This window comes from Castor canadensis, chromosome X (assembly GCF_047511655.1).
Source record: "Castor canadensis chromosome X, mCasCan1.hap1v2, whole genome shotgun sequence".
Lineage (NCBI taxonomy): Eukaryota > Metazoa > Chordata > Mammalia > Rodentia > Castoridae > Castor > Castor canadensis.
Window position 1 is genome coordinate 47,854,447 of NC_133405.1, and position 23,691 is coordinate 47,878,137.

Below are 23,691 nucleotides of genomic sequence, written 5' to 3' on the forward strand. Positions count from 1 at the left end.
TTGCAATTTATTCAAGCATTTATTCATGTCCTCTTCAATTATATTTATCATACTTACAGTCATTTAAATTTTTTGTCTGAGATTTCATCTACTTCACTATTACTAGTTTTTATTACTGTGGAATTATTCAGTTTTGTAGGAGTCATGTTGTCTTTTTTTTCATATTTATTGTGTTTCTGTGATGGAATTTAACATCTGTGATCAATTCATTGGTTGGAAGTTTTCATCATCTATGGCCTTTCAGTTGAAATAGTCTTAATGTTCAGTCAGGGCTGTGTAATGGCTGGGTTAGGTGTTATTTCTCACTGGAGTGAAGTATGGCTCAGTAGCCAAGCATTCACCCACATGCTCAGGGTACTGGGCCTGATCTCTACTACTGTTCAGATGTGGAAAACTAGCTGGATTCACTTATAAAAGGGTTGGTTGTCAACTTCTGGTCTGATTTCACTACAAAATTTTCCCTTCTTAACGTACTGGGAATTGTTGCTGGATGAAGGGATATTTATAGCCTGTGGGGCAGACTATAAATCCTGGAGAGAGGCCTCTTTGCTTTCAGACCCTGCCCCACAATTCATCCCCTATTGGGAGCAAGAGGCTCTGGAAATCATGTGAATCAGAAGGCCTGGGCTGGGGATCCTCAGATTTTCCTGGCAGCAAACACAAGTCAGAGTTGGGTTCCCACTTTTGGTTCTCAGTCTCATCTGAGCAGGAGGCAGGTCCTGGAGGCCATGAACTATGCTCGCCAGTGGCTTGGCACTCATTTTCTGCCATGATCCTCAGGCAATGAGGTTCCTCACCAAGGAGAGCAGGGCCTCTGACCACTGTGCTCTTTGCTTCCAGAGATCTTTGTTCTTGGAAGTTCTCTATAGGTCCATGTCACACTCTTTTCCTCTTCACAGTCACTTCTTATGGCTGTCTCCCATCCAGACTCTGCAGCAGGGTATCCCAAGATGCCATGAGCCATGTTGTTCCTTGTTTTCAATTCACAAGAGGAGCATATTCTCTAACAATAGACCCTTTCTCAAAAGGTGTCTTGTTATTGCTCTCAGAGATGAGCAGAGTGACATAATGTCTTTCTTTTTAAACAGAGGCTAGCACTCCACACTGGAACAGTCATTATCTCACCAAATCCTCACACTTTATTTCTTTAATATTTGTGGAGGTGTGGGCTTATCTTGCTTTAGAATTTCAGTCTCTCATTGGGGCCAACTGGCTTTCTTTGTGGTTGAGTATCCAGCTTCTCCTCTTTATGGCTGAGATTTGTGAACAGGCCTTGGAACTGTTCGCTGCCTTTCTCCATTGTCTCTCTTTCTTTGTGGTTTTCTAATGTCTTGTTACCTCTTTTGTGATTCTTGATGCTCTTGTTCTCTTTCCTTCTTCAGAATATAGTCTCTCCTTTGTTATCAGATTCTTCTCAATCATGGAGTAAAAATGGTGGATCCTTCAAATTTGTCATCTTGCCTCATTTCCTTCCATGTTTGTTATAGCACTGTTCCCAGTGACCAGGATGTGGAGTCAACCAAGATGTCCATCAGTGGAAAAATAGATATGCAAAATGTGGATCATATAGAACACAGTGAAATTCTATCATTTGTGTCAACATGAATGGAAATAAAGGTCAACAGGTTGAGTGAAATAAGACAGACACTGAAGGACAGATACTGCATTGTTTCACTCATTGAGAAACTAAAAAGTCAATCTCTTAGAAGAATGGAATATAATAGTGGTCACTGGAGACTGGGAAGGGCCAGTGGGAGGAGAGATATAAAAAGGTTGGATGAGGGTGCTGAAACACAGATTAGAAGAATTATTTCTGGTTTTATATAGAAGAGCAGGATGAATAACACTTGGCTATGGTAATCTGTTATATATTTTTTTGTAATTAGAAAGGAGGAGTATGAAATTTTCCAACACATGAGAATGATTAGTGTTTGAGGAAATGGAAGTGCTTATTATTCTTATTTGATCATTATACATTGGATATATGTGTTGAATTGTTATATTATACCCCATAATGATGTATGAATGTTACATATCAATGAAAAATTAGAGATTATAGAAATTGAAGTGTTAATTGAGTTAAAGAAAAATTGGTTGTATATTAGAACGTTGAAGTAGCTCTATATGAGTAAGTTGTGTCTCCTTTACCTAAAAGTTTCATGTGAATTAATATTATGTCTAACTATGGAAAATTTCTCCTATCTAGTATTGTAAAACAGAAGATACTAAATCTATGATTCAGGAAATATTAATTAGAAAATTTCAGTGGGAGTCCATATGGTTTCCCATGTCTGCATACTATGGAATAAAAGCTGAAGTGCTGGTGTGAACAAATTATCTGTTCAATAGCCCTGTGTGGAGCACAAACTTGGGATTACAGAAAAAACTTATGAATGCCTCCCAGTGATAACTACCGGGATTCTGGAGAGAATTTCTGTTTTAGGGGCAGTTATTGAGTTTTTAATTGTAATTGCCCCTATGGTTGACAAATATAAATAGTGTCAAAACGTGAAATACTCATAACATCTTGGATGATATCAGAAAAATGCTGTAATGGTGAAAAACATGCCAACATGCATTCCATAGTAAAATGCAAAGGGTGTGTGAAGGAATATGCTGCTGAAATAATTCAAATGGTTATTCAGCATACTCATAAGTGGACAGACAATAGGCTCTTTTCTCATAAGATTGACTTGAGAATGACCTGAGAGCCTACCAGATTCTGTCACCACTTCAATGGTGCCTTCAAAGATTTATAGGGTGGATGGAACCTTTGCCTTCTTGGCAAAATTGGGGTTAACAGTGAGTGCAGCTACAATGCTGAGTGGTAGAAATATTCTGCTAGTTCTTTATGTATATAAACTATTATATATGATTGAGAGTGGACTAAGGGAGAGGCACTTGCTAGACTAGCATTGCTGCCTGCAATCTAGGCCATCATAATGTCCAAATCTAAATTCCTTCCAAAAGTAGAAAAGTTTGGGTATAAATGAAAAGAAGGAGGGATAATAGCTGAATGTAAAGAAATGAAAAAATGGATTATGCAATGGGAGAATTTTAATATTAAATTAACACTTTGAAAGAAGCTCAAAACAAGAAATGATACCATCTCTTAGCTCAGTTAGATGCCTGAAAGGGTGAGGCCATATGTTACTGAAACCACTCCTGTTTTTGAAACTTGATGAGGTCAACTAAGTGGCCTCCCATGGGAGATGTTTTGGTCATAAAATATGATGATACAATGGTTGAACTAATAATAACTGAATGATACTCTAGTAATGTGTGAATGTGCTTTACTCTTGTTTTTAGGTTACATCTGTCATACTACAATATGGTCTAATGATGGCCTGCTGCTAAATTACAATACTAATATTGGTAGTCAAATGTAGCACAAATTAAATTATAAGCCTCCTCTTCTTACTGTATTCAAATGTTAGGCATATTCATATTACTACTGTTGCTGTAGCTATTATATAAATACTGTACCACATGTAAATATTCAAACAATTATGATCACTTTGTTATATGAGAATTGTGGCCAAAGATTAGGGTATAGCCACTTGTATAATAAAACTTTGGCTTTTGTCCTAGGTTCCTGGTGTGGAGTTTCTAGAAACACTTAGAATTTCTAAAGTGTTATTGTTATTCATGACCCACCCCCTGCATGGATCACACCTGTGTTTTTGCTAAAGAGATGATTCAGGATGGGCCTGGTCACCAAAAAGACCAAACATGTGATTAGAAGGTTGAGATTAAGCCCAACCACTATGGAGGGTAGGGGGACTTGAAGTTGAATATAGTCATGTAGACAATGATTCAATTAGTTATGCTTATGTGATGAAACCCTGAAAAAGCTCTGGACACTGTAACTTGGTGGAGCTTCATGGTGAATTTTCTAGGAAGTTGATGTTTTCTGATTCTGTAAGGAAGGGAAACTAAGATCTGTATTTAAGACTCAGACCTCATTCTAAGTATCTCTTCATTTGGCTGTTCCTCCTTATATATATCATAGTAATACAACTGCAACCACAAATACAGCACTTTTCTGAATTCTATGAGTCTTTCTAGCTAATTATTAAGCTTGAGACTGTCATTTGAACCCTTGGATTTGTAGTCAACGTGTCAAAAGTGTGAGTTACCTGAATATTCTGAAGTTTGATTGGAATTTGAAGTGAGGGCAATATTTCTATGAAGGACTTAGCTCTTAACTTGTGGGTTCTGTCCTGTCTCCCAATGGTTAATGATAGAATTGAATTGCAGTTGATGTTAGAATAATAGGCATTTTACATTCTTTAGATATATCATGAATGATATTGTATCCGTAATTTTGGTTTCTACATATTTGATCTTATGTTCTGTGACCTTGTTGAATAAAAATATTCCTAGTCTTGGTCCTTTTCTCTACATTCTGTCAAGCATTCCTATATAGACAATCATTTCATCTGCAAATAGGGACAGATTTATTTACCTTCATCCAATCTATGCTGTTTTTATTTTATGTTTTTCCTCATTATACTTTGCATAATTTCCTGTATTATGTTGAACAAGTATGTAAGATCAGATAGTTTTAGTTTCTTCCTCATCTTAAATTTTGAACATTTGCCTACTCCAAAACCAAGGTTGAAATTTAGTTGGCATTATGGCAATGTTAAGAGTTGGGATTTTGGGGGTATAAGAAGGACCCACAATCATGGGTGAGACTAATGCCAATATAAAAGGGCAAGTATGACCCACATCTGCTTTTGGGCTCTTTTGCCATGTGAGGCAGAAGTTTTGTCCCTTTAAATGATACAGTGAGTCAGGTGCCATCTTGGAAAAATGGAATAGTCTCACTAGACACTGAACTCGCTAGCACCTTAATCTTAGACTTCCCAGCCTCCTCAATGGTAAGCCAAAAACTTTTCTTCATAAATTGCCCAAGTATCAGAAATTCTTTCCTACCATCACAAGACTGAGCTATACATCGAGTGAAATCACTCATTTTTAACCTTAATTGATCTGTAGGTTTCATGTATTATGAAGAAGATTTTCCTCACTATTCATAAATTGTTGTGAATGTGTATTGGATTTTGTAAATTTTTTGACAACTCATGTGATCATATGATTTTTCTTCCTTATGAATGTGGATCACATTCATTGGTTTTTCAAATATTGATTCAGCCCTGCATAATTGAATTAAATCTGATTTTGACATTATGTACTATTTTTGTGTAGTGTTGGATTTGATTTGCTATTATTTTGTGGAGGGCTGTTGTATTTAAGATCATGAACAATCTTTGGTCTATATTTTCTTTTTGTGCTGCCTTTGCCTGGTTTTGGTGTCAGGGTAATTGGAGTCTTCACAATGTGTTAGTTTATGTGATTTTTTCTATTTATTTTCAATAATAGGTTGTACCAAATTGTTTCTTTTTCTCCAAGTGTTTGGAAAAGTAATGTAGTAAGGCCATGTGGACAAAGAATTTCTTTTTAGGTACTAATAATTATGCATTCAATTTATTTATTTGATTATAAGGATATTGAGATTATTTATTTTATATTGATTGAGTTTTGGTAGTTTATGGCTTGGGGGAATTGCTCTACTTTTTTTCTAAATTGTTGGATTATGATCATGAATCATTTTAGCATTATTCTTTTATTCTTTCAATGGCTATAAAATGTAAATTGATATATTTTGTGTCACCCCTGATATTGGTGTTTCACATAGTCTCTCTTTTTATCTTTGTTATGTTTTAGTGGTTTTTCAATTTTATTGATTTTTTTTAAAACAAGCTATTTGTTTGATTTCTTTATTCCTTTCTTATATTCAACTTAATTGATTTTCACTCTTATCAGTATTATTCCTTTTCTATTTTTTTTGGTTCTTTTTTTTTCTTTTATTATTCATATGTGCATACAAGGCTTGGGTCATTTCTACCCCCTGCCCCCACCCCCTCCCTTAACACCTACTCCACCCCCTTCAACTTCCCCCCACCCCCTCAATACCCAGCAGAAACTATTTTGCCCTTATATCTAATTTTGTTGTAGAGAGAGTATAAGCCATAATAGGAAGGAACAAGGGTTTTTGCTGGTTGAGATAAGGATAGCTATACAGGGAGTTGACTCACATTAATTTCCTGTGCATGTATGTTACCTTCTAGGTTAATTCTTTTTGATCTCACCTTTTCTCTAGTTCCTGGTCCCCTTTTCCTATTGGCCTCAGTTGCTTTTAAGGCATCTGCTTTAGTTTCTCTGCGTTGAGGGCAACAAATGCTAGCTAATTTTTTAGGTGTCTTACCTATCCTCACCCCTGACTTGTGTGCTCTCGCTTTTATCATGTGCTCATAGTCCAATCCCCTTGTTGTGTTTGCCCTTGATCTAATGTCCACATATGAGGGAGAACATATGATTTTTGATCTTTTGGGCCAGGCTAACCTCACTCAGAATGATGTTCTTCAATTCCATCCATTTACCAGTGAATGATAACATTTCGTTCTTCTTTATGGCTGCATAGAATTCCATTGTGTATAGATACCACATTTTCTTAATCCATTCATCAGTGGTGGGGCATCTTGGCTGTTTCCATAACTTGGCTATTGAGAATAGTGCCGCAATAAACATGGGTGTACAGGTGCCTCTGGAGTAACCTGTGTCACAGTCTTTTGGGTATATCCCCAAGAGTGGTATTGCTGGATCAAATGGTAGATCCATGTTTAGTTTTTAAGTAGTCTCCAAATTTTTTCCCAGAGTGCTTGTATTAGTCTACATTCCCACCAACAGTGCAAGAGGGTTCCTTTTTCCCCACATCCTCGCCAACACCTGTTGTTGTTGGTATTGCTGATGATGGCTATTCTAACAGGGGTGAGGTGGAATCTTAGCGTGGTTTTAATTTGCATTTCCTTTATTGCTAGAGATGGTGAGCATTTTTTTCATGTGTTTTTTGGCCATTTGAATTTCTTCTTTTGAGAATGTTCTGTTTAGTTCACTTGCCCATTTCTTTATTGGTTCATTAGTTTTGGGAGAATTTAGTTTTTTAAGTTCCCTATATATTCTGCTTATCAGTCCTTTGATGTATAGCTGGCAAATATTTTCTCCCACTCTGTGGGTGTTCTCTTCAGTTTAGAGACCATTTCTTTTGATGAACAGAAGCTTTTTAGCTTTATGAGGTCCCATTTATCTATGCTCTTTCTTCAGTGCTGTGTTGCTGGGGTTTCGTTGAGAAAGTTCTTATTCATACCTACTAATTCCAGAGTATTTCCTGCTCTTTCCTGTATCAACTTTAGAGTTTGTGGTCTGATATTAAGATCCTTGATCTATTTTGAGTTAATCTTGGTATAAGGTGATATACATGGATCTAGTTTCAGTTTTTTGAAGACTGCTAACCAGTTTTCCCAGCAGTTTTTGTTGAAGAGGCTGCTATTTCTCCATCATATATTTTTAGCTCCTTTGTCAAAGACAAGTTGGTTATAGTTGTGTGGCTTCATATCTGGGTCCTCTATTCTGTTCCACTGGTCTTCATGTCTGTTTTTGTGCCAGTACCATGCTTTTTTTATTGTTATTGTTTTGTAATATAGTTTGAAGTCAGGTATTGTGATACCTCCTGCATTGTTCTTTTGACTGAGTATTGCCTTGGCTATTCGTGGCTTCCTGTGTTTCCATATAAATTTCACAGTAGATTTTTCGATCTCTTTAATGAATGTCATTGGAATTTTGATGGGAATTGCATTAAACATGTAGATTACTTTTGGGAGTATAGACATTTTTACTATGTTGATTCTACCAATCCATGAGCATGGGAGATCTCTCCACTTTCTATAGTCTTCCTCAATCTCTTTCTTCAGAAGTGTATAGTTTTCCTTGTAGAAGTCTTTCACATCTTTTGTTAGGTTTACACCTAGGTATTTGATTTTTTTTGGAGGCTATTGTAAATGGAATTGTTTTCATAAATTTTTTTCAGTTTGCTCATTGTTAGTGTATAGAAATGCTAATGATTTTTCTATGTTGATTTTATATCCTGCTACCTTGCTATAGCTTGATGATTTCTAGAAGCTTCTGAGTAGAGTTTTTTGGGTCTTTAAGGTATAGGATCATGTCGTCTGCAAATAGGAATATTTTGACAGTTTCTTTACCTATTTGTATTCCTTTTATTCCTTCTTCTTGCCTAATTGCTCTGGCTAGGAATTCCAGTACTATGTTGAATAGGAGTGGAGATAGTGGGCATCCTTGTCTGGTTCCTGATTTTAGAGGGAATGGTTTCAGTTTTTCTCCGTTAAGTATAATGTTGGCTGTAGGTGTGTCATATATAGCTTTTATAATGTTGAGGTATTTTCCTTCTATTCCTAGTTTTCTTAGAGCTTTTATCATGAAATGGTGTTGGATCTTATCAAAGGCTTTTTCTGCATCTATTGAGATGATCAAGTGGTTTTTGTCTTTGCTTCTGTTAATGTGGTTTATTATTTTTAGTGATTTTCATATGTTGAACCACCCCTGCATCCCTGGGATGAAGCCTACTTGGTCATGGTGAATAACCTTTTTGATGTGTTGTTGAATTCAATTTGCCATTATTTTGTTGAGGATTTTTGCATCAATGCTCATTAAGGAGATTGGCCTATAGTTCTCCTATTTGGAGGTGTCTTTGCCTGGTTTTGGGGTAAGTGTAATACTGGCTTCATAAAATATGTTTGGCAGTTTTCCTTCCCTTTCTACTTCGTGGAACAGTATAAGGAAGGTTGGTATCAGTTCTTCTTTAAAGGTCTGATAGAATTCAGCAGAAAATCCATCAGGTCCTGGACTTTTCTTTTTGGGGAGACTTGATTGCTGCTTCAATTTCGTTTTGTGTTATAGATCTATTCAGGTGATTAATTTCCTCTTGGTTCAGTTTTGGATGGTCATATGTATCTATAAATCTGTCCATTTCTTTAAGATTTTCAATTTTATTTGAATATAGGTTCTCAAAGTAGTCTCTGATGATTTCCTGGACTTCCATGGAGTTTGTTATTATCTCCCCTTTTGCATTCCTGATTCTACTAATTTGGGATTTTTTCTCTCCTCATTTTAGTCAGGTTTGCCAGACGTCTATCAATCTTGTTTATTTTTTCAAAGAACCAACTTTTTGTTTTATTAATTCTTTGTTCTGGTAGGTTGTGTTTTCATTTTCATTGACTTCCAGGAACTTTTTAATTTCCTCTTTTATTTCATAGATGATCCATTCTTCATTAAGTAATGAGTTATTTAGTTTCCAGCTGTTTGCTTGTTTTTTGTCTTTACTTTTGTTGTTGAGTTCTACTTTTACTGCATTGTGAGGCACAGTATAATTTCTATTTTCTTATATTTGCTGAGATTTGTTTTGTGCCCTAGGATATGATCTATTTTGGAGAAGGTTCCATGGGCTTCTGAGAAGAATGTATATTGTGGAGAAGTTGGATGAAATGTTCTGTAGACATCAACTAGGTCCATTTGATGTTTCATATTTTAGATCTTGGATTTCTTTATTGATTTTTTGTTTGGATGACCTATCTATTGATGATAATGGGGTGTTAAAGTCTCCCACAACCACTGTGTTGGCATTTATATATGCTTTTAGGTCTTTCAGGGTATGTTTGATGAAATTGGGTGCATTGACTTTGGGTGCATACAGTTTGATGATTATTATTTCCTTTTGGTCTATTTCCCCTTTTATTAGTATGGAATGTCCTTCTTTATCTCGTTTGATCAATGTAGGTTTGAAGTCTACTTTGTCAGAGATAAGTATTGCTACTCCTGCCTGTTTTCAGGGGCCATTGGCTTGGTAAATATTCTTCCAGCCTTTCATCCTTAGCCTATGCTTATTTCTGTTGGTGAGATGGGTCTCCTGTAAGCAACAAATTGATAGATCTTCCTTTTTAATCCATTTCGTCAAGCGGTGCCTTTTGATGAGTGAATTAAGTCCGTTAACATTAAGCATTAGTACTGATAGGTATGTGGTGATTCCTGTCATTTAGTTGGCTTAGTTGTTTGAAGGTTTGATTGTGTGTACCTAAGGTGAGGTTACTGTCTACTGTCTTGCTTTTTTCTTTTCCTGTGGTTTGGTGCTGCCTGTCTTTTCATGGTTAAGTAGGGTTTCACTTTCTGTGTGCAGAATCCCTTGCAGAATCCTTTGTAGTGGTGGCTTTGTGGTCACATATTGTTTTAGTTTCTGCTTGTCCTGGAAGACTTTCATTGCTTCATCTACTTTGAATGATAGTTTTGCTGGGTAGAGTATCCTGGGGTTGAAGTTATTTTCATTCAGTGCCTGGAAGATCTCACCCCATACTCTTCTTGCTTTTAATGTTTCTGTTGAGAAGTCTGCTGTGATTTTGATGGGTTTACCTTTGTATGTTACTTGTTTTTTCTCTCTTACAGCCTTCAATATTCTTTCCTTAGTTTCTGAACTTGTTGTTTTAATGATGATATGTCGTGGGATAGTTCTATTTTGATCTGGTCTGTTTGGTGTCCTGGAGGCCTCTTGCATCTGTATGGGTATATCGTTCTCTAGATTTGGGAAATTCTCCATTAATATTTTGTTAAATATATTAAGCAATTCCTTCGCTTGCACCTCTTCTCCTTCTTCGATGCCCATGATTCTCAAGTTCGGTCTTTTGATGGAGTCGGTGAGTTCTTGCATTTTCTTTTCACAGGTTTGAGTTGTTCAATTAATAGTTCTTCGGTTTTTCCTTTAATTACCATTTCATCTTCAAGTTCTGAGATTCTGTCTTCTGTTTGTTCTATTCTGCTGGATTAGCCTTCCGTTTTGTTTTGCAATTCTGTTTCATTCTTTTTTCTGAGGTTTTCCATATCCTGGCTGTTTTCCTCTTTAATCTTGTCTATTTTGTCCTGTGTTCATTTATCTGTTTATTCATCGTGTTCTCTCTTTCACTTTGGTGTTTATACAGTGCTGCTATGGTTTCCTTTATTTCTTCTTTTGCTTTTTCAAATTCTCTACTTTTGTTGTCTTGGAATTTCTTGAGTGTCTCCTGTACATTTTGGTTGACCCTGTCTAGTATCATCTCTATAAAATTCTCATTGAGTACCTGTAGTATGTCTTCTTTTAAATTATTCTTGTGGGCTTCATTGGGTCCTTTGGCATAGTTTTTCTTCATTTTATTGGAGTCTGGTTCTGAGTCCCTGTTTGCTTCATTCCCCTCTGGTTCCTGCACTAATTTTTTGCTGTGGGGAAACTGGTTTCCCTGTTTTTTCTGTCTTCCCATTATTGTCTGTGGTGTTGTTACTGTCCCTGTACTGTGTGCAATTAAGTATTTTCTAGCTTGTAATAATAACAATGGTAATATTTAGAATGGAAGGGTGAGCTGAGATGGAAAGTAAGAAGTTAAAGAAATGGGAAAAACAAATACACAGACTGGAGGCAGAAAACAGAACAAGGTATCAGACAAGAAGATTTCAAAGGCATAAACAGGGAGCTTTATGTACTAATCAACAGTAAGCTGAACAGACTTTAGAGAGAGAGAGAGGATTGAAAATGAAAATTAAAAAAAATAAAGATAAGAATAAAAATAAAAAATAAGTAAATGAAAGAAAAATCTATTTATAAAAATGTATTAAAATAAAATGAAGAAATAGAAAATTTAAAAAAAACCAAAAAACCAAAAAACCTCCAAGTTCAAATGCAGTGAAGTCTCAGTCTCCAATCCTGGAGATGGTGCCTTAGATGTTGTTCTGTAGTTGTCTCATCAAAGGGGACACATAAAGTAGAACAAAACTACACACACACACACACACACTCACACACAAAAACCCCACCAAGTGTCCCAAGTTCAAATGCAATACAGTTTCAGTAAGTTTTTCAGCTTACAGGTGTAATTCAGTTTTTCCTCTCATCAAAGGTAGGGAGACAAAGAAAGAAAAACGTCTGGAAACAGTTCTGAGAATGGTATCTGCAACTGTGGCTTGCCTGCCTCCTGCTGTCAGCCTGCTGTTGCTGGAGGCGTTATTTATGCACATCTCAATGGTGAGCTTAGCACTCACCTGGCCCTGCAGGCTTTGTTTGCTCTGATTTCTCCTGTGCATGAGCCTCTGCCATAAGCTTTCCCCTTTCCAAGTACTGGGAAAGGTGTCACTGCACCCGCATTGTCAGGCCTGTGTGTTTATTTACAGTTCATGTGGGAGGTGGGTCTTCCCCCTCTCCTGTGCAGTTTTTCTCTCACCTCCGCTTTCACAAGCTTTCCTGTTCCTGATTACTGGGTGGTGCTGCTGCTCCTGCCAGCTGCCATGTTTGTTTACAGCTCAGTGGGAAGTGGGTCTTCCCTCCTCTCCTGTGGAGTTTTCCTCCCTCCGCCACTCTCACAAGTTTTCCCACTCCTGGTTGCTGGGCACGCACCCCCGCTCCTGCCAGAGGCTCTCCGGCCAGCCCGGCTTGTTTACTTACAGTCCCGGGAAGGATTCCCTTCCCCCAATCTTCAGCGCTCAGTGGGCCCCACCCTCTTTCCAGCATGTCTTTATTGCTCTTATTGCTTATTACTCAGTTTCTCTTTTTTTCCCAGGTAGAGGTCAGTCTGTCCAAGGGACTGTGCTGCTCTGGCCCAGGCTTGTCTGTGGGAGTACCATGGTACCACAAAGCTCACCTGGTCCGCGTCTTCCAAAGCCGTCTGGGCGCTGGCGACTGGCGGCCCATGAGCCCTCCTGGTTTCTCTGTTAACATGAAGTGGAGATTCTCTGTGCCAGCTGGAGGTGTGGAGGGGTCACAGTTATGCCTTTTCTCAGTGATTATGCCTGCAAAGTTTGTCTCTGGCGTCTCTCCAAGATTTCACTATAGGAGCTATAGGAGGCTCGGTTTCTGCTTCCTCCCTCTATCTGCTATATTGGAATCATCTATTTCTTTTCATTTTGCTCTTCAGTTTATAATTGATTGAGAGGAAAATAGGTCATTGATTTCTTTCTTCTACTTTATATAAACATTTAGTGATATGACTTTCCTTCTAAGCAGTCCTTTAGCTATATCTCATTTTTATTTTCATTCACTACTACATTTTAAATTCTTTTAGATTTTCTCTTTTACACATGAGTCGTTTAGAAGTGTGTTGATTAACATTCTTGTCTTTGGAGAGTTTCCCTTTCTTATTGATTACTAGCTTTATTACATGTATTAAAATCATGCTCTGTATGAATTCCTTTTTTTTCATTTTCTGAGGTTTGTTTGATGGCCCAGGGTATAATTATATTGATAAATCTGTCATAGTTGCTTGAAAAAAAATGTATATTCTGTTATTTTTGGATGGAGTGTTCATAGGTTTCAATTAGATTATGTTAATTGATGGCACTATTCTATTATATGTTTTTCTGAGTTTTTTGTAATAGCTTTCAATTATCTCATGTCAGAAGATTGTGTTATTCAATTCCTCTATATTTTTATTGATTTTACGTCTAATTTTCCATCAGTTGCTGAGAATGGTGTTTTAATTCCCCAGCTATAATTATGGATTTGTCTGTTTCTCCTTTCAGTTCCATTAGCTTTTACATTTTGGGGCTCTGTTGTTTGGTGTGCACACAGTTATGATCATTACATCTTCCTGGTGGACTGATCTTTATTTTATTTTATTTTTGTGGGACAGGGGTTTGAACTCAGGGCTTCACGCTTGCAAAGCAGGAGCTCTACTGCTTGAACCATGCCTCCAGTCCATTTTGTTCTGGTTGTTTTAGAGATGAGGTTTATTTGCCCAGACTGGCCTTGATCTATGATCTTCCTGATGTAAGCCTCCCTTACAGGTGTGAGACACTGGTGACCAATTTGATTCTCTTATGATTATGTAGTCTTTCTTTCTCTGGTAGTTCGTTTGATCTGAAGCCTACTTTAACAACATTAAGGTATAGCACTTTTTAAAAAGTATTTCTTACATGATAATCTTTTTATCTTTTTACTTTTAAACTATCATTTTATTGCACATGAAATAAATTTTTAGAAAGAATATAACTGGATCATAATTTTTGTCCACCTTGGCAATCTGTCTAGTAATTTGTGTATTTAGATAATTTAAGAATATATTGATATGTTAGGTTTATGTATAGTATTTGTTGTTTCCTATTTTTTTCCTCTGTTTCTCTGTCCTTGAATTTCTGGGAGGTTACATAAACAGGTTATCTGACTCCATCTTCATATGCACATAGATTTTTGAATATATTTCCTTGTGTTTTTCTTAGTGGTTGTTCAAGGTAGTATAATTTATATGCACCATTTATCAATGCATAATATAGTATTGATGTATGGCCTTCAGTAAAGTGTGGAGACCTTATGTTTATTTTCTTTACCCTTCTCATTTTTAAAGTAGAATTTTCCTTCTTTATCCCCCCTTCCTCCCTTCTTTCCTTCCTTCCCTCCTTCCTTCCTTCTGCCTTCCTTCTTTCCTGCCTTCCTTCCTCCCTTCCCTTCTTTTTCCTTCCCCTCCCTTCTCTTCTTTTTCTTTGCTTAATGCTAGGTATTAAACCCAGGGCCCTTGTGCATGTTAGGCAAGAGCTCTGTCACTAAGCGATACCCTCTACTCCCCAAGCAGAATTTTCTTAATGTTGTTCTCTGTGTGCATTTTAATACTTCCAGTAGATTGTGTTACAAAATTTACTTCAAAAATTAAATATGAGTTTTTAAACTTATGAGAAGAAAGAGTGTGTTATGTTTGCCCATAATTTTAACCATGTTGATGTTCTTTTTTCAATTTTGAAGTTCCAAGATTCTTTTGTTATAATTTATTTTACATTTAGAGAATATCCTTTAGCCACCTATTAAGGTTTTGCTATATGTGTAAATATCTTGTTTCCCCTCCTTTCTAAAGTATATTTTGTCAAATATAAAATTTATATATAGGAGGGATCTTTTTGCTTTCAGCATCTGAAAACAGTTCTACTTCAAATGTTCCAGCTTCAGGTAGGAAGTCTGCTGTCATTTAAGTTGGTGTTCTCATGTATTTACTCTCTGATTTATATTTTTCTTCATGTTTTGAAAGTTTTCAACAATTTTATCTTTGAACACTTTTTCAGTCACACTCTTTCTCTTTGTTCTTGGAATTCAAATGCAAATGAAAGGGTTTTCTTATTGTTACCCCCAACCTTTATACTCCATTAATCTTTTCAGCTTATTTTACCTCTGTTATTTGGCTTAATTCAATTATAGTGTTCAGTATTCAGAGTCACTAACTATATCATCTATTTTTCTTGACTTTACTTATGAACTCATCTAGTCATAATTTTAATTTTATAATATTCTTCAGTTTTAATGTTTTTTGGTGGGACTTGGATTTGAGCACAGGGACTCGTGCTTGCTAGGCAGGCACTCTACCACTTGAGCCACACCCCCAGCCCTATTCTGAAAGTGAGGATATAACTACTGATCCTGTGGATGTTGAAGGAATAACAAAAAGATATTATGAGCAGTCCATGCTCACAAATTAATAATTTATACAAAATGAAAGATACATGTACCAAAACTCACATAAGAAAATATAAATAATCTGAATATAACTATATCTATTAATGAAATTGAATCAATAATTAATAACCTTATAAAACAGAAAGCACCTAGAATAACTTGTTTCACTGTTGCATTATACTAAACATTTAAGTGAGAAATGATACCAGTTTTCTAAACTATGCTGTTGACAAACTTCAAAGTAAAACAAAGGAGACTATAAAAAAGAGTTATATGAATTAAAGAAGATAGCACAAGACATGAAAGGAGAGTTTAACAAAGATATGGAAAACCACAGAATAAAGAATCAAACAGAAATCCTGGAAATAAAAAGTTATTTAATTCAAATAAAAAATACAGAGGAAAGCCATTCCAGCAGCCTAGAGCAAGTGGAAAACAGAATTTCAGGGCATGAAGAAAAAACAGATATTAAAGAAAAACAGAACTCTTAGACAAAATACTCAAGAGGTGTGAAAGGAATATGCAAGAACTCAGTGACTCCATCAAAAGACCAAACCTGTGAATCATGGGCATCAAAGAAGAAGAGGTGTAAATCAAAGGGATATGTAATATTTTCAGCAAAATAATAGCAGAGAATTTCCCAAATCTTGAGAAAGAGTTGCCCATTCAGGTACAGGAAGCCTCCAGGACACCAAACAGACTTGACCAAAATAGAACTACTCCATGACAAATTATCATTAAAACAACAAACACAGAAAATAGAGAAAGAATATTGAAGGCTGTAAGAGAGAAAAAAGAAGTAACATACAAAGATAAACCCAACGAAATAACAGCAGATTTCTTACAGAAACCTTAAAAGCAAGAAGGGCATAGAGTGAGGTATTTCAAGCACTGAAAGAAAGCAATTTCAGTCCTAGGATACTCTACCCAGTAAAAGTATAATTCAAAATTGATGGAGGAATAAAAGTCTTCCATGATAAACAGAATCTAAAACAATATATGAGCACCAAGCCACCACTACAGAAGATTCTGCAAGGAATTCTACACACAGAAGATGAAAACAAACATAACCATGAAAGGACAGGAAGTATTAAACATAAGAAGAGTCAAGTACTCAGAGAGTAGCATTAAATTGGCTGCACATACTCAAATCCTTAAACAACAAAAAGAACTAAATGACACAAATCACCACATACCTCTTAACATTAACACTGAAGGTTAATGAACTCAACTCCCCCACCAAAAGACAACAGTTGGCAAACTGGATTAAAAAGGAAAACCCAACAATGTGCTGTTTACAAAAGACCCACCTTATTGAAAGAAACAAACACTGTCTTAGGGTGAAAGGCTGGAAGAATATTTACCAAGCTAATGGCCCCTGAGACAGGCAGGAATAGCAATACTTATATAAGATAAAGTGGACTTCAAACTTAAGTTAGTCAAAAGAGACAAAGAAGGTCAATTCATACTAATAAAAGTAGCACTACATCATGAGGAAATAACAATTATTAACTTATATATACCCAATGTCGGTGCATCCAACTTCATTAAGAATATACTAAAGGACTTAAAATCACATATGGACACCAACACAGTGGTAATGGGAGACTTTAATACCCTTCTATCACCAAGAGGTAGGTCATCAGGCAAAATATCAACAAAGAAATTCTAGAATTGAATTACAGCATAGATCGAATGGAATTGACAGATGTCTGCAGAGCATTCCATCCTGCAGCAGCACAATATACATTTTTCTCAGTAGCCCATTGAACATTCTCCAAAATAGACCATATTTAAGGGTACTCATATAAGACAATTGAAGTAACCTCCTGCATACTATCTGATCACAATGCAATAAAACTAGAACTCAACAACAAAAGAAGCAGCAGAAAATATTTAAACAATTGGAGGCTGAACAGCACATTGTTCAATGACCAGTAGGTCATCAAAGAAATAAGGGAGGAAATAAAAAAGTTCCTGAAGTTTAATGAAATTGAAAACACATCCTATCAGGACACAGCAAAGGCAGTCCTAAGAGGAAAGTTTAGAGTAATGAGTGCATATATTAAAAGGACAGAAAGATCTCAAAAACTACATAGTGCTACATCTCAAACTCCCAGAAAAACAAGAACAAGCTAAACCCAAAACAAGTGGAAGGAGAGAAATAATAAAAAATAAGAGCTGAAATCAATGAAATAGAGACCCCCGAAAACCATACAAAGAATTAATGAAGCAGGTGTTGGTGAGGATGTGGGGAAAAAGGAACCCTCGTACACTGCTGGTGGGAATGCAAGCTAGTGCAACCACTATGGAAAAAAATTTGGAGGCTTCTTAAAAATCTAAACATAGATCTGCCATATGATCCAACAATCCCACTCCTGGGGATATACCCAAAGGAATGCAACACAGGGTACTCCAAAGGCACCTGCACTCCCATGTTTATTGCAGCACTATTCACAATAGCCAAGCTATGGAAACAGCCAAGATGTCCCACTACTGAAGAATGCTTTAAGCAAATGTGGTATTTATACACAATGGAATTTTACTTAGCCACAAAGAAGAATGAAATTTTGTCATTCACAAGTAAATGGATGGAACTGGAGAGCATCATTCTGAGTGAAGCTAGCCAAGCTCAGAAGACCAAAATTGTATGTTCTCCCTCATATATGGACTTTAGATCTAGGGCAAATACAGCACTGTGGTTGGACTTGGGTCACATGATAAGGGGAGAGCACATACGGGAGGTATGGGGATAGGTAAGAAACCCAAACCATGAAAGTGTTTGATGTCCCCACTGCAGAGGAACTTATACAGAAACCTTAAAGCGACAGAAGTCAATATGAGAAGGGGATCAGGAACTAGTGAAAAGGTCAGTTTGAGATTAATCAACTTGGGTTGTAACACATTTGTACATGGAAACAATGCTAGGAATCTCTCTGTATAGCTATCTTTATCTTAACTTGCAAAAACGCTTTGTCTTTCTTATTATTGCTTATGTTTTCTCTTCAACAAAATCAGAGATAAGGACAGAACAGGTTTTGCCTGGAAGAGAGGGGGGTTGGGGGAGAGGGAGGAGGTGAGGGGTAGGGGGGAGAAATGGCCCCAACAATGTATGCACATGTGAATAAATGAATAAAAAATGAATTAATGAAACAAAAAGCTGGTTCTTTGAAAAAATAAACAAGATTGACAAATCCCTGGAAAATCAGACTAAAATGAGGAGAGAAAAGACCCAAATTAATAAAATCAGAAATGAAAAAGGGGAGCTAACAACAAACACCAAGGAAATCCAGGGAATCATCATGGACTACTTTGAAAATCTATATTTAAATAAATTGGAAAATCTTGAAGAAATGGACACATTTCTAGATACTTATGACCAACCAAAACTGAACCAAGAGGATATTAACCACCTAAACAGATCTATAACATGTAATGAAATTGAATCAGCAATAAAGAGTCTCCCAAAAAAGAAAAGTCCAGGACCTGATGGATTCTCTGCTGAATTCTACCAGACCTTTAAAGAAGAGCTAACACAAATACTCCTTAAAAATTTCCACAAAATAGAAAGGGATGTAACATTGCCAAACACTTTTTATGAGCCAGTATTACATTCATTCCAAAGCCGGACAAGAACACATCCAAAAAAAAGAGAACCATAGGCAAATCTGCTTAATGAACATTGATGCAAAATGCTCAATAAAATAGTGGCAAATCTAACAATATTGGAAAGATCATGCACTGTGACCAACTGAGCTTCATCCCAGAGATCAAGGATGGTTTAACATATGCAAATCAATAAATGTAATACAGCGTATTAATAGAAGCAAAGACAAAAGTGACATGATCATGTCAATAGATACAGAAAAAGCCTTCAATAAAATTCAACACCATTTCTTGATAAAAAGCTCTGATGAAACTAGGAATAAAAGAAACAGCCCTCAACCTAATAAAGACCATCTATGACAAACCTATAGTTAACATCATACTTAATGAGGAAAACCTGAAACCATTTCTCCTAAAGTCAGGAACAAGACAACAGTGTCCACTCTCTCCACTCCTATTCAGCATAGTCTTGGAATTCCTAGCCAGAGCAATAAGGCAAGAAGAAGAAATAAAAGAAATACAAATAGGTAAGGAAGAAGCCAAACTATCCCTATTCACATGTGACATGATCTTTTACCTAAAAGACCTAAAAAATGCCACCAAAAAACTTCTAGATACCATAAACAGTTTAATCAAAGTAGCAGGATACAAAAACAATTTACAAAAATCAGTAGCCTTTCTATACCCCAACAATGAATAAAATGAGAAAGAATATAGGAAAACAATTCCATTTATAATAGCCTCAAAAAAATCAAATACCTAGGAAGAAACTTAGTAAAGGATGTGAAAGACCTCTACAAAGGAGAACTATAAACCATTAAAGAGATTGAAGAAGACTACAGAAAGTGGAAAGATCTCCCATGCTAATGGATTGGCAGAATCATCACAGTGAAAATCGTTTTACTTTCAAAAGCAATCTATATGTTCAATGCAATTCCCATCAAAATCCCAATGACATTCATCACAGAGATTGAAAAGTCAACCCTAAAGTTTGTTCAGAAGCACAAAATACCATAAATAGCCAAGGTAATACTGAGCAAAAAGAGCAACACTGGAGGAATCACAATACCCGATGTGTTAAACTATACTACAGAGCCATAGCAATAAAAACATCCTGGTACTGGCACAAAAACAGATATGAAGACCAGTGGAACAGAATAGAGGACCTGGGTATGAATTCAAGCAGCTATGCCCACCTCATTTTTGACAAAGGTGCCAAAAACTACAAATGAGAAAAGACAGCCTCTTCAACAAATGTTGCTGTGAAAACTGGATATCTGCCCACAGAAAACTGAAGATCCATGTTTGTCACCCTGTACAAGTATCAACTCAAAGTGGATTAAGGAACTTAATATCAGACCTGAAACCTTGAATCTAGTGCAGGAAAGAGCTGGGAATACACTGGAAGCAATAGGCATAAGCAAGGACTTCCTCAGTAGAACTCAAGTGGTTCAGCAACTAAGACAAAAGATAGACAAATGGGACTACATGAAATTAAAAAGCTGCTGCACAACAAAAGAAATGGTCTCTAAATTGAAGAGACCACCCATAGAGTGGGAGAAAAATCTTTGCTAGTTATACATCAGACAAGGGACTGATAACCAGAAAGCACAGGGAGCTCAAAAAAACTATACTCCCCCAAAATCAATGACACAATAAAGAAATGGGCAAATGATCTGAACAGAACTTTTTAAAGGAAGAAGTCCAAATGGCTAAAAAAGAAAAACCACATGAAAAAATATTCACCATCACTGGCCATAAAGGAAATGCAATTCAAAATCATATTAAGATTTCACTCAAGTCCTATTAGAATAGAATAGAATACCACCACAACCAAATGTCGGCAAGGATGTAGGGAAAAAGCAACCCTCACACAATGCTGGTGGGAATGTAAATTAATACATTCACTATGGAAAACAGTATGGAGGTGCCTTAAAAAACTAAACATAGATCTGCCATATGATCCATCAATTCCACTCCTAGGGATATACTGGAAGGATTGTGAGTCAGGTTACAACAAAGGCACCTGCACACTCATGTTTATTGCAACATTATTCACAATAGCTAAGCTATGGAAACAGCCAAGATGCCCCACTACCAATGAATGGATTAAGAAAATGTGATATTTATACACAATAGAATTTTACTCAGCCACAAAAAAGAATGAAATTTTGTCATTAGCAGGAAAATCGATGGAACTGGAGAACATCATCTTAAGCAACGTTAGTCAGGCTTATAAGGCCAAAAATTGTATGTTCTTCCTCATTTGTGAATTATAGACCTAAAACAAATACAGCAGTATTATGGGACATGAATCACACTAAGGAGAGGCCTAAAATGGGAGGGGAAAGAAAACAAAAACTTCAATATGGTTGATGTTCTCACTGTACAGGAATGAATATAGAAATTTTTTAACTGGCCAGAGCCACCATGAGATTGGGACAAGGGAGGAGTGAAGAGGACTAGAAGAGAAGAACCATACATATATGCATGGAAACAACACAAGGAAAGTCCCTGTGTAACTATCTTTATCTCAAACTATCAAAAAGGTCATGTTTCTCTTTTTCTCTTTTATGTTTTTTCTTCTACAAAATCGGAGAACAGGAAGCTGGACAGGCTCTTCCCAGGGAGGGGTGGCAATGGTGGGATGGAAGAGGTGGCAGGGAAAAAGGTAGGAGGATGAATACGGTGCAAATAATGTATACGCGTTTATGTAAATGCAAAAATGATATCTGTTGAAGCTATTCCAGGAGTCAGGGGAGGGGGATGAAGGAGAGCAGGTGGTGGTGGTGGGGTGAATTCAAGTATGATATATTTGATACATTGTAAGAACCTCTGTAAATGCTACAGTGTACCCTCCCCAAGCACAACAATAAAAGAATAAAAATTATAATATGTTGTTGAGTTGGAAACAGAATGAACACGTCTTAACTCATCCTATGAGAACAGAATTACTACCAATGATGCATCTTTCTTTTGCTTAATGATGAAATCTACAATTCACTTTACCGCTTACAATTTTAAGCTATTTTGGTAAGTATGTACTGGTATCTCTCTATAACATATAATTGATTTTCCCTAATAAGACATGTTTTTTTCACATCTATATGTGTTTATTGGTTGATAATATTTTGTGAAGATCTTGTTAACTAATTTTTTCAGTTTAAAATTGGGTTGTTTCTCCCTTTCCCTATTAATTTGCAGATTTTGTTCTTTATGAATTCTATATATACATCAAATAAATGTATTAAAACATTCTATTAGGTTTGTTTTTTCAAATATTTATGAAGTCCAATATACCATTTTTTTCTTTTATGTGTAGTTTCTTGTGTGTCCTACAAAATGTTTGTCTCTCCAAGTTTATGAAAATATTTCCCTGTGTTATATTTCATTTTGATATATTTTCCAAATCAATTTTTTGTATTGTGTGGGTTTGTGTTTAATGTTCATTTTCCTCCATTTATATGTGGAATTGAGCCAACACCACTTAATGAAAATGAACTTTGCTGCCACTTTTTGAAATTAAAATGATCATATGTGTGTTTGTATATTTATAGGCTCTTTATTCTGTTCCATTATCAATTTGTCCTTGTGTCAATATGGTACTGTTGGATACTACAATTTTATAAGTTTTGATTTATGCTAGTATAAATCCTGTAATATTTATGTTTTCCTCAAGATTTGTTGTGTCTTAAAGGAAATATGAATTTCCATATAGATTTTGGAATCATTTTCTTAATTTTTGTAAGAAACTATAAAACAATTTTAATCTGAATTTCATTCAATGGCTAGCAAATCCAAGGCACAACTGAATAAAAATGGTGAGAAAAATATTCTTGCTTGCTTGGACTTAGAAGAAAAATTCACTATTTAAATATTAATTATCAGATTGAAAGTTATTCCTTGCCAAAAATTTTATTGTGAACAGATATTGACTTTTTAATTTACTTTCTCAACTTAATGAGATGATAACTTTTATAATCTCATTGAGGTTTAGTTGGCATATAATAAACTATACATAATTGAAATGTACACTTTGATTAGCTGTGAATTATGTATAAAGATATGGTTAATACGAAGATCTCCAGATGCTCTACCTCTCTAAGTTTTCTCAGTTCATTCCTCTGACATTTGTCCCAAATTAACCACTGGTCTGCTTGATGTCAATCTTGATAATTGGCATTATCTAGATTTTTCTCTGAGTGGTATCATATGTACATATTAATAAACCTACTATTAGCACTTATGAACATGATTCTTGATTAAACATAAAAGACAGTGTTGGGACAAATGGGGAGTGTACATTTAGTTATTTAAGAAACTGCTTATATATTTTCCAATAATAGTTTTTCCAGTTTCATTTTCATCATCAGTATCTAAGCATACCACTTACTGCGTAACCTTGCCAATTTTTAGTATAGTATTATGTCATTTTAATTTTGGACATTCTAATTGGTTTATAATGATATCTCATGTTTCATGAATATTTGCTTAATGACTGATAATGTTGCGTGGTGGATTATATGTTCATTTGCCAATTTGTTTACATTCTTGGATGATGTGTTTACTTAAATCCTCTGTATATTTTAATGGATTTGTTTATATTTGTGATTTTAGAATTGTGCATATTTTTAAATATATGACCTTTATCAGATATGTGATTTAAAATATTTTCCTCCCAGCTTATGGCTTATCTTTTTATCTTTTTATGGTGGTATTGG

At 35.8% G+C, this 23,691-nt stretch overlaps 1 long non-coding RNA gene across 1 annotated transcript in view; it reads left to right on the plus strand.

The window, feature by feature from the left end:
• Window positions 1-23,691, plus strand: part of LOC141419693 (uncharacterized) — a 136,175-nt gene that overhangs the window by 47,440 nt on the left and 65,044 nt on the right. The gene's annotated exons all lie outside the window — the stretch shown is intronic.